Below are 13,849 nucleotides of genomic sequence, written 5' to 3' on the forward strand. Positions count from 1 at the left end.
AGGGGCCGCGGCCACGCCCCGCCGGCGGTAGCCAATGGGGCCCAGCAGCTGCCCGCGAGCGTGGGAGAGGCAGGCTGCCGGCACTAGGACCCCGCGGGCCCGGGGCGTGGCCTCCGCGGCGCGGGCGGCTGCTATTGGAGGCGCGGGGCTGGGGGCGTGGCAGTGAGGGGGCGCGTTGTGCCGACGGGGCGGGACGGGAGCGGGGCTCCGCGGCTCTGTGCGGGCATCGCTGCACGGCGGCGGCGCGGCGGGGAGCTGAGTGGGAGTCGGCGGCGGCCGCCGCGGCGGCGACGACGACAGGTGAGGGGCGGCGGGGATGGCGGCACAGTGGTGGCGCGGGGGGCAATTGAGCTGCCGCCGCCGCGCCCGGCCCGGGGGGGCGCTGGCGGCGCGTTGCCGGGGGTCAGCGGCCGGCGGCAGGTGCCGCGCTTTGTCTCCGCACGGGGGGATGGGCGCGGCTCCTCCAGAGCAACGGACCCGGGCCGCAGCCTAGCGGGGGCACCCGGGCAGGGCAAGGCAACAGACACCACTCCAAGCCGATCCCCCCGGGGAGGCTGGGCTTTGCGATGGCGAGGGCGGCGGAACTGGCGAGTCCTTCCACCGGCTGGACCACCGGCTGAGCAGCGAGGACAAGTGGCGGCGAAACGAGGTTGCGCGGGGAAGAGCGAGTTAGTGGGACCCATGGCAGCACTTGGAGCGGAGCGCAGCGGGGTGGTGGTGGTGGCGACACCGAGTTGGCCGCGAAGCGAAGAACGAGCAGCCCTTCCAGCACGACCGTAGGCTATCTTGGAAGGGCTCCCCGTTCCTCGCCCAGCGCCTGGGATTGCACCGGGGTAGCTGTGTAATGCTGAGAAGTTTCAAATGTGGGGAAGTTAAGAGGTGTGTTAGTTGAGGAGCTCACGGTACCTTTTCAATCAGCAACAGGACTGACAAGTGCCTTGAGTGTCTTCAGCCCTGTACCACGGCTGGCAGTAAAAGATGTAGCCGTAAATAATGGCTGAAGGCAGACTGTGTTCAGAAAAATTAGTACTGCGGGACAGTATCGTCGTACTCCTGAAACTTACAACCTCAGAGGCAGCAGTGGCTGCCTTCGACGAAAAGCAAAAGTTGCTTAATGATTAAATCAGTTTTGCTAACTTACAATTGCGTTTAAATTACTAGCTTGGGGAAGGCTGACTTCTCTGCCTTCTCCCATCTGTTCACCACTTTTTGCAGCAACAGTAAAAAAGGTGCCTTTCCAATGAACACAATAGCTTCTGGAGGGCCATGTGTTTGCCGTCTCCCCATCAGCGCTGATTTTACTGTCTGTCCTGAAACTGAGCGATTAAGCCCTGTTGTTCTGGAGATCTCATTTTCCACCTTGAACACGTTGCTTTTGAGCGGCTTGCAGCAAGTGTCTGGGCCCCCTAAGCAGGTGTGTTTTCTGTTACATCAGTGCAATTTGAGACCTTTCTTTTCTCAAATCTAAACTTTCTGTGACTGCTGCTTTATCTCGGGGCAGCAGTCTGGAACAGGAGTAGTCCTGAGAGAATATCTGGATTGCTGCGGTAATTACAAAGGAAGGGGCTACAATCCCGAGTGTTGTAAAACAGCAGGGTCAGTATTTTACTAAACAAGCGCCTTATTCTGTGCAGAGCAGAGCGCTGAATGTGGTCTGCTTGTTTCTGCTCTCACTTTTTGAACGGAGGTCGCAGGAGTCCCATGTTGTGCCTTGTGTATAAAATGCAGAAATCGATGAGCATGACATTAATGATGTGTCTGTGTGACGCTGGGAGCTAAGCCACTGATAGAGGCAGTCACCTTGATTCAGGAGGGAGCTGATGCACTGAGCTGCTGTGCTACGTGGGTTTGCATCCTGATGTGGAAATTGGTACTTCCCCTTGGTTGTTACGAGCCAGGCATGGGATTGCATAGGTTTTAATCCAGTCACTTTCAGAGGCTAAGAATGTCTAGCAGAATCTCAGTAGAAGCAAGCAAGCAGGTTATGGACTGAGAAGAGACTGATGGGGAAAGCAACTCGTTGGTATTGTGGTGCTGAGCAGACTGTTTCCATGTGCACCCACACCTGTGTGTAGCAGAACTGAAATCTGCAGACCAGGAACTTGTCCTAGTGAGAGATTTGGCTAAAAAGTGTTTAACATAGTGTGGTCATATATGGAATTTTCTCTTTAAATTTCTTCCAACATGTGAAAAGAGTTAGGTTAGTAATACGATTAACAATATTTAATAAGATTAAATTTACCAGCATAAATCTCCTGAGAAAGGTGGGCACAGACTGTCAGCAGTTACCACTCTAATCTCTGCTTTCTCCTGCATAAGTGCAGTAAAGAGTTTGGGCTCCTCGACTCTGCTTGCTTTTCAGAAAAGAGAAATCCTGTCCTTGCATGCTGGCAGCTCAGGTATTGCCTTACCTTTCATGTCCACCAGCAGCATCATATTCCCAACGGGGCCACGGTATGTTCCCATATAAGGGCAGAGGGAATAGCTGACAGAGAGTTGTAAGGAGCACACAGAGCCATTCCCTCTTCTTCGGTGCCAGTCTTTGTGTAAAGCAGGGTTGTTTCTGTGAGTGGTGCTGCTGGCACGCGTGAGCTTTCCTGGCAGCTCGGCAGAGCCTGCAAGGACTGAACAAGTCTGGAAAGTATCTATTGCTGCAGAAGGTGGCCCCATGTGCCTAGAGAGAGACTGCCTGCTAAATAAGAGGTGCCAGTTGTATGTTGGGTGTGTTCTGGAGGAAGAAGCACCCACCCAGGTTGTCTATGTGTGGGGTGTGTGCTATCCAGTACTGTCTAACGGGAAAACCAACAAATATGCTCACTCCCTTGCACTATTGCTGTTTGCTTCCCAGAGTGGTTAGTGTAGACAGCAGTGTTGGGTCCAGGGAGGTATTTTCTTCAGTAGAGGAAATGCTTTAGGCTTTAATGTCACCTGATGGAGCGCAACAGATGAAGGAAAGTTTAGAAGGTGAAGCAGCCACTTTCCACAAGCTCTTGGTAAAAGCTCTACTCCCAAACCAGTCAGATTAATCTTATTTCTCTTCTGTCATCTTCCTCTCTGTTCCAAGCCTTTCTTTCTGCCTCAGAGCAAGCTCACAAATAAATCAGTTTTTCCTCCAATCCGGCAGCCTCTCCATCTCTTCTGGGTTTGGGTTGTGTGGGGGGGGTGGTGTTTGTTGGTTTTGTTTGTTTGTTTTTCTAGCTGTTGGGCTTTTTACTCTGAAACTTGAAATTGGCTGTTGAAGCAGAGTTCTGAGCTGAACTCTCTCAGTCTTACATAAGGGTATCCTGGAGGAAGATAATAGGACTTGGTTCATTCCAACTTGCAGGCTGTGCAAGGGTGGTAGCAGTCAGAGGAGGCATGAGCCTGCCTGCTTTTTGGTAAGAATTAGCTCTCTAGACACGAGCCAGTTTCAGGAAGCAGGGGTTGGACTGGTGCCCTTTCAGTGAAGATCCAGGTGAGCTAAAATCTCTTTGTGCTGTGAGTGTTGGGAAGCTGGAACGTGCTCCTGATTCCCCTTTGCGTCCCCTGTAGTCTGTTAAAGCCCTGGATTTGATTTGCGTTTGTTTGCGGTTCTTGCGAGTGTCTGATTGCAGGATTACTGTATCTGAAAGGATTTGTCTTCTGCCGTTCATCAAAACCACAGGAGGGCTGCTTCTGCCTTTATGGGAATGTGCCAGCTGCTCTTTCATTGTGCTGGTATCATTTTCCTTGTCCTATTATTGGAGGCATCTTTGATGACCTGATGGTTGTGGTGATGTCTTTGGAGAAGGTTCCTGTCGATTGCTATTTGCTGTCTGGTCTTGGTGCTGCAAGACAGTTCTTAGAAAATTCTTGGATGTGTTTTTCAGGGACAAGCATTTGCAATGTTAGGAGCATGTGCAGAGACTCTAGACATGCTGCTGCTGTTCCAGAAGGCAGAGTAGATGCTTAATTCAACTGGGAAAAGTAACTTCTTGTGTTGTACAGTCTACATCCCAGCAGAGTGGTGAGAGCCAAAAGACCTTTGCCCTCAGCACGTTGAGTCTAAGAATTCTCTAACCACTGCTCTAAGTGGGTTTTACTAACTGCATGGCTCTCTAGGACCAGGATCAGCCTTCATGCTGTGGTCAGCTATATTAACAACTGAGATGCACCCCTGCTTCATAAACTGGCCTGGGCTGTAGTCGCTGGAGTTCAGACTTGCGAAGCTGCAGTGGTACGAAAACATGAAGCAGGATGTTTCGACCTGTACCGACATGCAGCCTTGACTAATGGAAGAACCACAGTGCTTTGGTGTGATCTCTGTAAGGCTCTGCTTTTTCTCTCCAGCTGCTTAAGTAATAAACGTGGAGGACTTGTTTGCACTGCTAATAATTTCTTTTAGCCAAGCAGTAACTAAGACATCTGAGCTATTTTGAGGTTGTAGAAAGTCTCCACTTTGTTCACTAAGAAGCTTGGTGGAGGGGGGAGGGGGAGAAGAAACAAATAATAGATTTTATATTATTTTAATAATTAAATCAATTAAAAAATGTTTCTAATGTTCTGAATGTTAGAATTTCACTTTCAAATTCACCTCTAAGAGGAAAAAAAAAGGGGGGAGGAGAAAGGAAATGTAGTAGAAAATAATTTTTTGTTACTGTGATCTGAGAGGAAGATTTCAGATGTCGAGTAAAACATGAGATAGGTCTTCAAATGATACAGATTCTGAGGAAATTCCCAGATGCCAGACTTCAATTGCATGTGAACTTCAGTTATTTACTTGTAGTATAAACACTGCAAGTCCTATGAGGAAAACTTCTCTTGTGCCTGGCAAATGTGTGAGGTTTTGCATTGCCTTGGCTTTAAAGTTTTAACTATGGAACAGCATAGAACTGGTGGGTTGAGTTTCCCCAGCATCTGCTCTGCACCAGTGCTGCTGCTCTCAAGATTCCTGCAGCTTCAAAGCTACTCCCTTTTAGGAAATCAGTTTTGGTTTCTCTTCTTGAAGAAACAGTTGTAGCTTCAACTTGATACTTGTATCTGTTCCACGTGGAAAGTCTTTTGTCCTTGTGTCACCAGGGTTGTAGATGGGTTGGTGTTTGTTCCTGGTTTAGTTCTATACCAGGGGCTGAGATTAGCAACTGTATGACTGCTTGCTCTGAATACCCACCTGGAATCTGTGGTGAGCCATTGGGATACGCAACTCTAAGGTATTAACTAAATCATTTTGTTATGTTGCTAACAAGCTCTGTATTGGCAGATGCAGAAAATTCCAAATCATGACCATTCTTAGTCTCTTCTGAACTTAACTCTGAATTTAAAGGCAGTGCAGCCTTTGGAGTTTCTGGGTCCCAGTGACAAGCATGTGTCTCAGCTTATCTCAGCACAAGGCAGCATTGCCTGTCAACTGAGTTACAGTGATGGGATTCATGCTGCTGCTGAAGTTATCACAAGGAGAATGTGATCTTTCTTGTGTCCTACCCTTCCCTGCAGCCCTGCTGTGGCAGAGTGGTTGTGACTGGGGCTGTGCAGGTAAGGGAAGCCGATTGTATCCAAGCATTTCACGATGCTGCATCAGCAGCATCTCTGCTGATGAAACTAGTTTTTCTGACTAAATTGCATGTCTTTCTATAAATAGAGTGGGTGTATTTGACATCTTACCCTATTATAATGATTCTGAAAATTGCTACATAAAAGTAGTGTTTTCAGCTTAAGGTTTCTGCCCACGTATGCCTATTTCAAAATGATTTTGTTTTAGTCTCTGCTCCTTTAACTCTCCTACACCACACCATTTCACAGTTTGGTTAGACTACCTCCCTATTCTTTATGTGAGGTTACTCCAAGGGCTGGGGCACAGCCTCTTTTCCCGTTCTGGTCCTGACTCCTGAAGGATGTGTCCTCTCAAAGTCCCTCTTGCTTACCAGTAGCCATGCCCCACCCTCCTCTGTGAGTCTGTGAGGGATTTCTGGGCCCTCTAATTTCCATAAAGAGCTGCCAACCTCTGTGAACAGCTGGCCAAGCAGATGATTGAGAATATGCCTCTGGCAGTGCCCTGCAAATTCTCTGTGCTCAGCTAAAAGTCCTTTGGACAAGAGTTGAAAGCACAAGAACAAGGGATTCAAAGATGGTCTTGTACCTGCCAGACCAGACTTATTCAGAAATAATGTTATCACTGAAGATGGTGTTGTGTTTGGGACAGCTTGGAGCAACTGTTTAGCACTTTTCAGCTTTGATCCCAAGATTTTTTGCATCAGACTAACCTGAAAATGCTTGGGAGAGAGCAATTCTGTTAGTGAACTACCTGATAGTCAATTATCATATATGAGAGCATTTTCTCTTCTCTTCTGGGGTCATCTGTCTGCTGTCTTTGATGTACAAGAGTTCCTTTTACTTATCCTACACTTTCTCCTACCTTTAGTGAGGCAAAAAAAAAGGTATGTACTAGAGAGCTGTGGTGCAAAAGCAGTTTCTGGACTTCTGGATCCCATTGCTGTCAATGTTTTGATCTCTGTTCGTGTACTGCTCGACCTCTTGTGTGCAGGTTGCAGCCCATTACTGAATGATTCTGCCCAGGAGAATGGCAAATGGGGCTGCAGCTGAATTCATTGCATGGGAGCCATGTGTGCCACTGTGAGAAACAGAGATGTAGAAACCATGGGCTCTGTTTATTTGCCAACTCTTTTGATCCAGTTTAGTATTTAGAGAGGAACTGACGAAATAAGGCTGCAGGAATGTAAGGAGACAAAGGCATTTGTGAATTTATATTCTGATCCTTGGCTAAAACGTCTTGGATTGCTTTTCTTGTCAACCTGCAGCTGCTGAGAGAGATTTAAGCTTTTTGCTTCTTGGCCTGCATGTCAGTGCAGCTTTCTCATGGCTGAAGAGGTGACTATCCTTTTGGGGGACCACTGTCAATGTACTGCTGAGTATCTTAATGTTTCTTTGTCTTTCTGAGATTTGTAACCAGAAGATGTTCCCCAGGAGTGTGGCAGCCTACAGAAGTGTATTTGTAATTACAAAATGCCCTTGCGTGCTTACTACCAGCTTGTCATCTTGGCAACGTTGGCATTGGCCCCGAGTGACTCAGTGCTCTCAGATCTTTGGCTACAGTAACAGGCAGTTGGGAGTCCCGGTGCTGGAGTGTCTGCTTCTGCTCTGAGCCCAGCACTGCTGACATGATGTAGAGCTAGAGAGAAAGGAGAAATAAAGTAGAACAGCTGCCCTAAAAATGCTGTTCTCGTCTACACCAGCGAGGGGACAGCTACCTGCAAGGTTACTCTCCAGAGCAGCAGAGATGGGGAGCAGGCACTGCATGTGCCGGCAGCATGGCCGTATGAGCAGCTGCACAGGAACAGATGAAAGAGCCATTTAGCCTGCTTTGCTTTTTCTGGGCTTGGGACAGGCAAGTCTCTGTCCTCTTAGTGCCCAAGTCGCCATGACCCCTTCCTTCTCACCACTGATCTGCAGGGGAGGTGGAAGCCTGTGTCAGTAGCCTCAGTAACAGGCTCAGCAGAGTGACACAAATCTAAAGGCTTCAAGGGGAGCCCTGACAATCAAGCTTTCTTGCTTATCCTGTTTTAAAACTATTCCTGTGTGTTGCAGTAGCAGTACTGTGTTCTGGGCACTTGAACCCTGTAAATGCATTTTCTGTCCACAAAACACAGAAGGTCTTGCTCACCATCAGCAGCCTTGCAAATAACGGTTCTGTGTCACTGTGGTAATGAGGCCTGTATGTACAGGGTGGCAGCATCATGAAGCTTTCCTTGGATTGCCCATGTTTACCCTGGCCACTGTTCTGCAATGCATAATTAGGCTTCACAATGCTGTGGAGAGCTGCCTGTGTTGAAGTCTGCAAGTAAACGTTGGAAAGAGCAGAAAGAGTATGCAAGCTGCTGGTCATGTTGCACACTCGTGTTGTTTTGGAGCTAACCCTTCAAATGCATCTACAGCATCCCGCAGTCACAGACCTGCTACAGCAACAGCTCTTGCTGTGGGTCTGTGAATGCCAAACTCATTAACTGCAGACAAACGACGTCCAGATAATGTTTACCCTTCAGACAGTGATGTCAGTGAGGGGAGTCCTGCTGGGAGGGACTTGCATGCTGCTGTTGTGCTTGTCCATCCCCAAGAAACTCAGACGTTTCAGGTTAAGTGTTTTTGCAGCTTGATCTTCTGCTGCTGGTTGAAGCTTTGAGTCTGCATCTGGTGCGGTGGTCAGCAGCGGCGTGTGAGGCTGCTCAGGATGGGAGCAAAGCTGCAACGGGGCTTGCAGCTCTGAGGTTCCCTCCCTCTTTTTTGCCTGTATTGCCTCCTGAATGTTTGAAAGCTACTGGGATGTGCATCTGTCTACCTTCCTCCCAGTGCTGCCAGCACAGTGTAATTCGAGTGGGTGCTGCAGTGACAATTACAGGCTTCGTGTTCTCTGCAGGCTGCCAGAGCCTGTTCTATCATCAAAACACAAATGACACTTGGCTGATCAGCTCTAGGATTGTTATCTCCATCCCCAGGTGCACCATGTAGGAAGTACCAGAAGGCACAAGGTCCTAACAGTGGAACATTGCCCAGAATGCAGTATGTTCACTCTAAGCAGGTAGAAATCATATGCATGAAGTGATTCATGAGGGAAATTATTTCAACCAATATAAACACATGAAGCATCTTTGTTATTTCACTCTGTAATGAAAATACACCTAAAAAAACCTTTCTGTTTGGAGAAAGCCTTGACCTGTGTGCTTCTGATGAAATTGTCATCTCTAGTGGGAACTGTCCTTTAGGATGCCTCTTCACTTGGCTAAAATGCATCTGTTAGCCTACAAACTGGTACTGATTTCTTTACTGCTCGGTGACGTGTAGGAGTATCTATGTCATGTTTTTCTTCAGGCTGCTCTTCTGAATATACACTGAGGAGTTTTGTCCCTTTGGCCTATTTGGGACAGAAAGCTGAAAAGCTCAAGCGTAGAGAGCAGAGCTGATGGGGGGGGGGGGGAATGTATTAAAGGATTTCCCTTCTAAGGGAGCAAAAGACCTCCTTTACAATGAAGACTCTGTTTACGTGCGTTAATTCCCCTTGTTGTTTGTGGGATGGAAAGGTCACTTTATGTCAGTCTAAGCTAAGAAAAAAATCAATAGTCTAATCAATTTCTAAAGTAGATGTAGTCAAAACGACTACTGTGGTGTAGCTTGGGCTTTGATGTGTGAAGGTGTCCCAGAAAGCTGCTAGAAATGTCAATGCCAAGCATGACTGCAAATAAACTTAGAGAATTGGCAGGGGAATTTTCTGTCCCATTCGCTGTGTCCACAGGGTGTTTTTTTTTTCCCTTTGCCCAGTCCCAGCGTGGCTTCCTCCTCAAGTTCCTACTGAAAGAGCAGATCACTGAGAGCAGGTCAACAAAAGCAGTCACGCAGTTGCCTCGAGCGGTCATGCATAAATATGAGTAGACCTCCTTCTGTTCAAGCCGGTGAGTAGCCTTTCCCTATCACCAGTTTTCCATGGGCTGTGTATTCCTGCTGCTTGGAGCTATGCTGAGAATCTCATCCAAGAGGGAAGTGTCCCTGTTAGATAGGGAGATATTAGTGTTCCCGGGCAGCTGCACTGGGAAGTTCACAAACCCAAGTAAGTTTCTCACTTTGATAAAAGCCACAGATCTCTTTCTGCACTATTCCCTTGGAATTGTTTTCTTCCGAGTGGTTTAATGGGCAGAGTCCTTCCTGCTGTCACACTGAGCTGCGCCCAAGCCTTGGCCTGTGCTCCTGCCTGCACACAGAGTATGAGCTCTCTGCCTTGTGGTCTTTGTCAACTTTGATGTGCTTTTGACATAGAACACAGCATGAAAACTGTGGCGGTTGTTGGTAGAAGTCTGCTAGGCCTCCTGTTAGAACAGGACTAGTAGGAAGTGCTAGTTCTCGTGATATAGAGTGTCTGATGAACATATTTCTTCACTGTGAGGGTGACAGAACACTGGAACAGGCTGCCCAGAGGGCTTGTGGAGTATCCTCCTCTCAAGATATTCAAGATCCACCTGCATGCAATCCAACACCATCTGCCATAGGTGATCCTGCTCTGGCAGGGGGGGTTGGTGTTCAAGAAGAGCCTGGATGTGGCACTTAGTGCCATGGTCTAGTTGACTGGATAGGGCTGGGTGCTAGGTTGGAGTGGATGATCTTGGAGGTCTCTTCCAACCTGGTTGATTCTATGACTAGATGATCTTTCAAGGTCCTTTCCAGCCCCTAGCATTCTGTGATATATATCCCTGAAGGCTCAGAGGTTGTGTTAATAGAAGGAGAGAAAGGCACAAACGAGTATAGGGCAGCAGGTAAATGTGTTCATGTAATGTGTTTTTTTAGGATGTTTGACTTGGAGGCATACAAAGGGACAAATAATTGATCTGTGCCAACATCAACAGCATACCTCATAATTATTTAATTAAAGAAGAAAAAAAAAAAAGCCTGATGCATTTAAAATCCTGGGTTACTGAGGACATGCTGGAAGGTGATATTCCTAGTAGACATCTTCAGCAAGCATCAGTACTATACTCAGCTGTGCCACAGTTCATCAGTATTCTGGAAATAAATGTAAAACCACTGCCAGTGTTGGTTCAGAAGAGAAGCAAGCAATGCTGAGGGCAAATTCAAAACCATGGATGGAAATGACAGGTCTGCTGGGATCTTCCTGCTTGGAGATCCTGAGTCGTATGTAAATCTTTGTCAGAATGGAGATTGATTATTGGCATTTTCCTCAGAGCTTGTGAAGAAATGATTAAGTGGTGATTAAGACACAAGTTCCTCGCACTCAGTGGAGTCAGATAATTATTAGCTAACTGATGCCGTCTTTGCAGTCTGTGACTTCTGTAGCTCCTCTGTTAGGCTGTGCAGAGGGTCTGGTGAAATGACATCCGTGTGATACAGGCAAGTAGAGATTTCTGTGTGCCAGAGCTGCTGATTGCTCCCTGACTGCATGCTTCACCAGCGCAGTGACCCTAAAGAAGGGGGAGGAGGCAGAGGGGGATGACAATAAAATTGTTGTTTATAAAAACCCAAAAAGTTTAAGTTGTTCAATCACTCAGGAAGGTGTCTTGTAATGAGAGCCTGACTGATCTGTTGACTGCCAGAAAAGCCATTGAGAGGTGACTTGGTTAAAGCATGTGCATAATTGACTACTCTTTAATCCAGCAGAGAAGGAATTAATGGCTCAAGGCAGAAGGCAAACAAATAAGAAATTAGACTGGCTTTACTGCCACAAAGAATGATGGAGCCATTGGAGCAAACTACTAGGAGAGTAGTGAACTTATGTTTTGACCTCCAAAGGCTTCTAGTCTAGATGCCATAAACCACTACATTTCACAGAACCACTTAATGGGTTTTGTGGAGGTGTGAGTGGATGAAATGGAACAGCGCCTGTGTGTTAGGCAGGAAGTCAGAACGGTCTTACCTTAAATTATGTGACTCTCACTAATCCTGCTGCAATTGATTCTGGGTTTCTGTGCTTTAGAAATAACCTTAAGATTAATGCAGTTGCATTCCTCATCTTTTTATTTTTTTCATTCCCTCTCAAAAGTTTGTCTGAATGTTTTATGCAATGTAAGTAGCACATCCTGAATAGAAAGAATCTTGTCCACAATGAGAGCGCTGCCTTAAGGTTTGTACTCAGGATGTCTCCTAAGAATTAATTCTTTATGTTTCTCACCATATTTCTTTCACCATTACATTGATAATTTCTATTGGATCTGTCTTGTGGCAATTATTTTACCGATCAAACTTTTAATAAGCAGTTGGTGTGGAAACCCATGCACACTTAGGAGCACTGTTTAATTCCAGTTGCATTTAAGCAATGCCAGTTACTATTCATTCACCTTCTCTTTGCATGCAATGTGAAAATCCCACACAAGATTTAAATCTGATGAATGTTACAGCTTAGCCTGTGATTGCACCAGAATAACTTGTGGTTGTTTACAGGCTGAAAAGTAATTTACACTTTCAGAAAGCCAGATAAATCATTGAGCTCTCATTTAGTCTGATGTTGTGTAAAGCAAAGCAGTGGGCTTTCCTGAACTTTCTAAAGCTAAGCACTTAAGCTGAGACTGAATGTTAATAAAGAGAAGTTTGTCATACCAAATGAGTTTTAAGATATCCCTGAGAAAAGAAGTTTGAGAAATAGACCTTGTTCTGCTCACTTTAGGAATCTGCAATTTGCAAGTAATTACTGTTGTTCTGAATGGATTACCTAAGTTGGTACTTGTTCTGTTTGTCAACCTTGGCTATTATATAGTCCATCAGGAGCCAATCTCTCTCGTGTGCTGGATTGCAACGTCTGCTAATTAACACATTAGCTTCATATTGATGCTGCCAATGTTTGCACTGAAGAACTTAGCTTCTTTTTTTTGGCCATATGGATGGGTGGGAATATCAGGATCGTGGCTGTGTGCTCATTCATGTGTGATGCTTTGTGCTCTGTTTTTCCCAAGACATCTAATCAGGCTCAGGGCTGAACAGTGCCTTCTTGGAGAATCTTTAACTGAAAGGTCAAAATAAGCACAAGGCCTGGAGACAAGTCTTGCTCTCTCCCCACCCACCACCACCACCCCCTTCTTTGTGCCTGTCTCTCCACATATACATATGTACGAGTCCTTCACCCAACACATTCATCTGTGATTCCTTTCTCGAGACACAGGGCTTCTGAGTGCCTTACTGTCACTCAAAGTCTTCTGCAGCAGCATACAGCTCTGCAGGCTGAATCTCATGCAGCCATCTGTGAGTTGGTTTATTTGGAGGCTGGAGGGGAGCTCCTGATGCTCAGCTGCCGATGGGTCTGCTGGCTTTCCACCATTGCTGTGTACTGTGAGCTGCCTGCCATGTGTGTTTCTCAACAAAGCACATATAGGTAGACCAAGATTTCCCTTAAAGGCACCATGTGGTTATAGATCTGGCAGTTCTTTGGGGGAGTGGGAACCAAAGTATGCTGTATGGTGATCCCAAAGTGAGGGCTCCAAATGATGCTGTGGGAACTCAAGACTTGGGTTTGTGGTACAGATCAGGTCTGACCCTAGGGGGATTTGTTCATGCTTATCCTGCACTACCTCCCACTGATGCACTGAAGGCTCTCCCTGGAAACTCCCTGTGGGAGACTATAACCATCAACAGTGAGAGATGTTGAAACCTGGGTGTTTACCCCAGCTCCCAAGGTGTGCCTGAGGAAGGTCCTGCACCTGGGTCAGTGCAATCCCAAGCGCAGATCCAGGCTGGGTGGTGAATGGCTGAGAGCAACCCTGAGGAAAAGGACCTAGGGGTCTGGGTTGGTGAAAAGCTCAACAGGAGCCTGCAGTGTGAGTGCAGCCCAGACAGCAACCCTGTGCTGGGCTGCAGCAAGAGCAGTGTGGGCAGCAGGGCAAGGGAGGGGATTCTGCCCCTTGGCTCTGCTCTCCTCAGACCCCACCTGGAGTCCTGTGTGCAGATCTGGAGCCCCCATCACAAGAAGGACGTGGAAGTGTTGGAGCAAGTCCAGAGGAGGCCATGAGGATGCTGAGAGGGCTGCAGCAGCTCTGCTATGAGGACAAGCTATAAGAATTGTGGCTCTGGAGAAGAGAAGGCTTTGAGCAGACCTTATAGTGGCCTTCCAGTATCTGAAGGGGACCTACAGGAGGGCTGTGGAGGGACTCTTGACAAAGCCTTGTAATGACAGGACAAGGGGGAATGGTTTTAAACTGGCAGAGGAGAGATTCAAACTAGATGTAGGAAAGAGTTCTTTACAGTGAGGGTGGTGAGGCCAGGTTGGATGAGGCCTTGAGTGACCTGTTCTAGTGGGAGGTGTCCCTGCCTATGGCAGGGGGATGGAACTGGATGATCCTTGAGGTCCCTTCCAACCTAAACCATGCTATGATTTTAAGATACTTTTGCT

The 13,849-nt window shown here is 47.2% G+C and overlaps 1 protein-coding gene across 2 annotated transcripts in view; it reads left to right on the top strand.

Moving 5' to 3' along the window:
• Positions 1 to 228: 228 nt before the first annotated feature.
• Positions 229 to 13,849, top strand: part of PLXNB1 (plexin B1) — a 97,867-nt gene continuing 84,246 nt past the window's right edge. For both annotated transcript variants that reach the window (XM_064156845.1, XM_064156846.1), the window contains exons 1-2: positions 229 to 300; positions 9,286 to 9,416. The gene's annotated coding sequence lies outside the window, so the exon portion shown is untranslated. The remainder of the gene's footprint in view (positions 301 to 9,285; positions 9,417 to 13,849) is intronic.

This window comes from Pogoniulus pusillus, chromosome 16 (assembly GCF_015220805.1).
Source record: "Pogoniulus pusillus isolate bPogPus1 chromosome 16, bPogPus1.pri, whole genome shotgun sequence".
Classification (NCBI taxonomy): Eukaryota; Metazoa; Chordata; class Aves; order Piciformes; family Lybiidae; genus Pogoniulus; species Pogoniulus pusillus.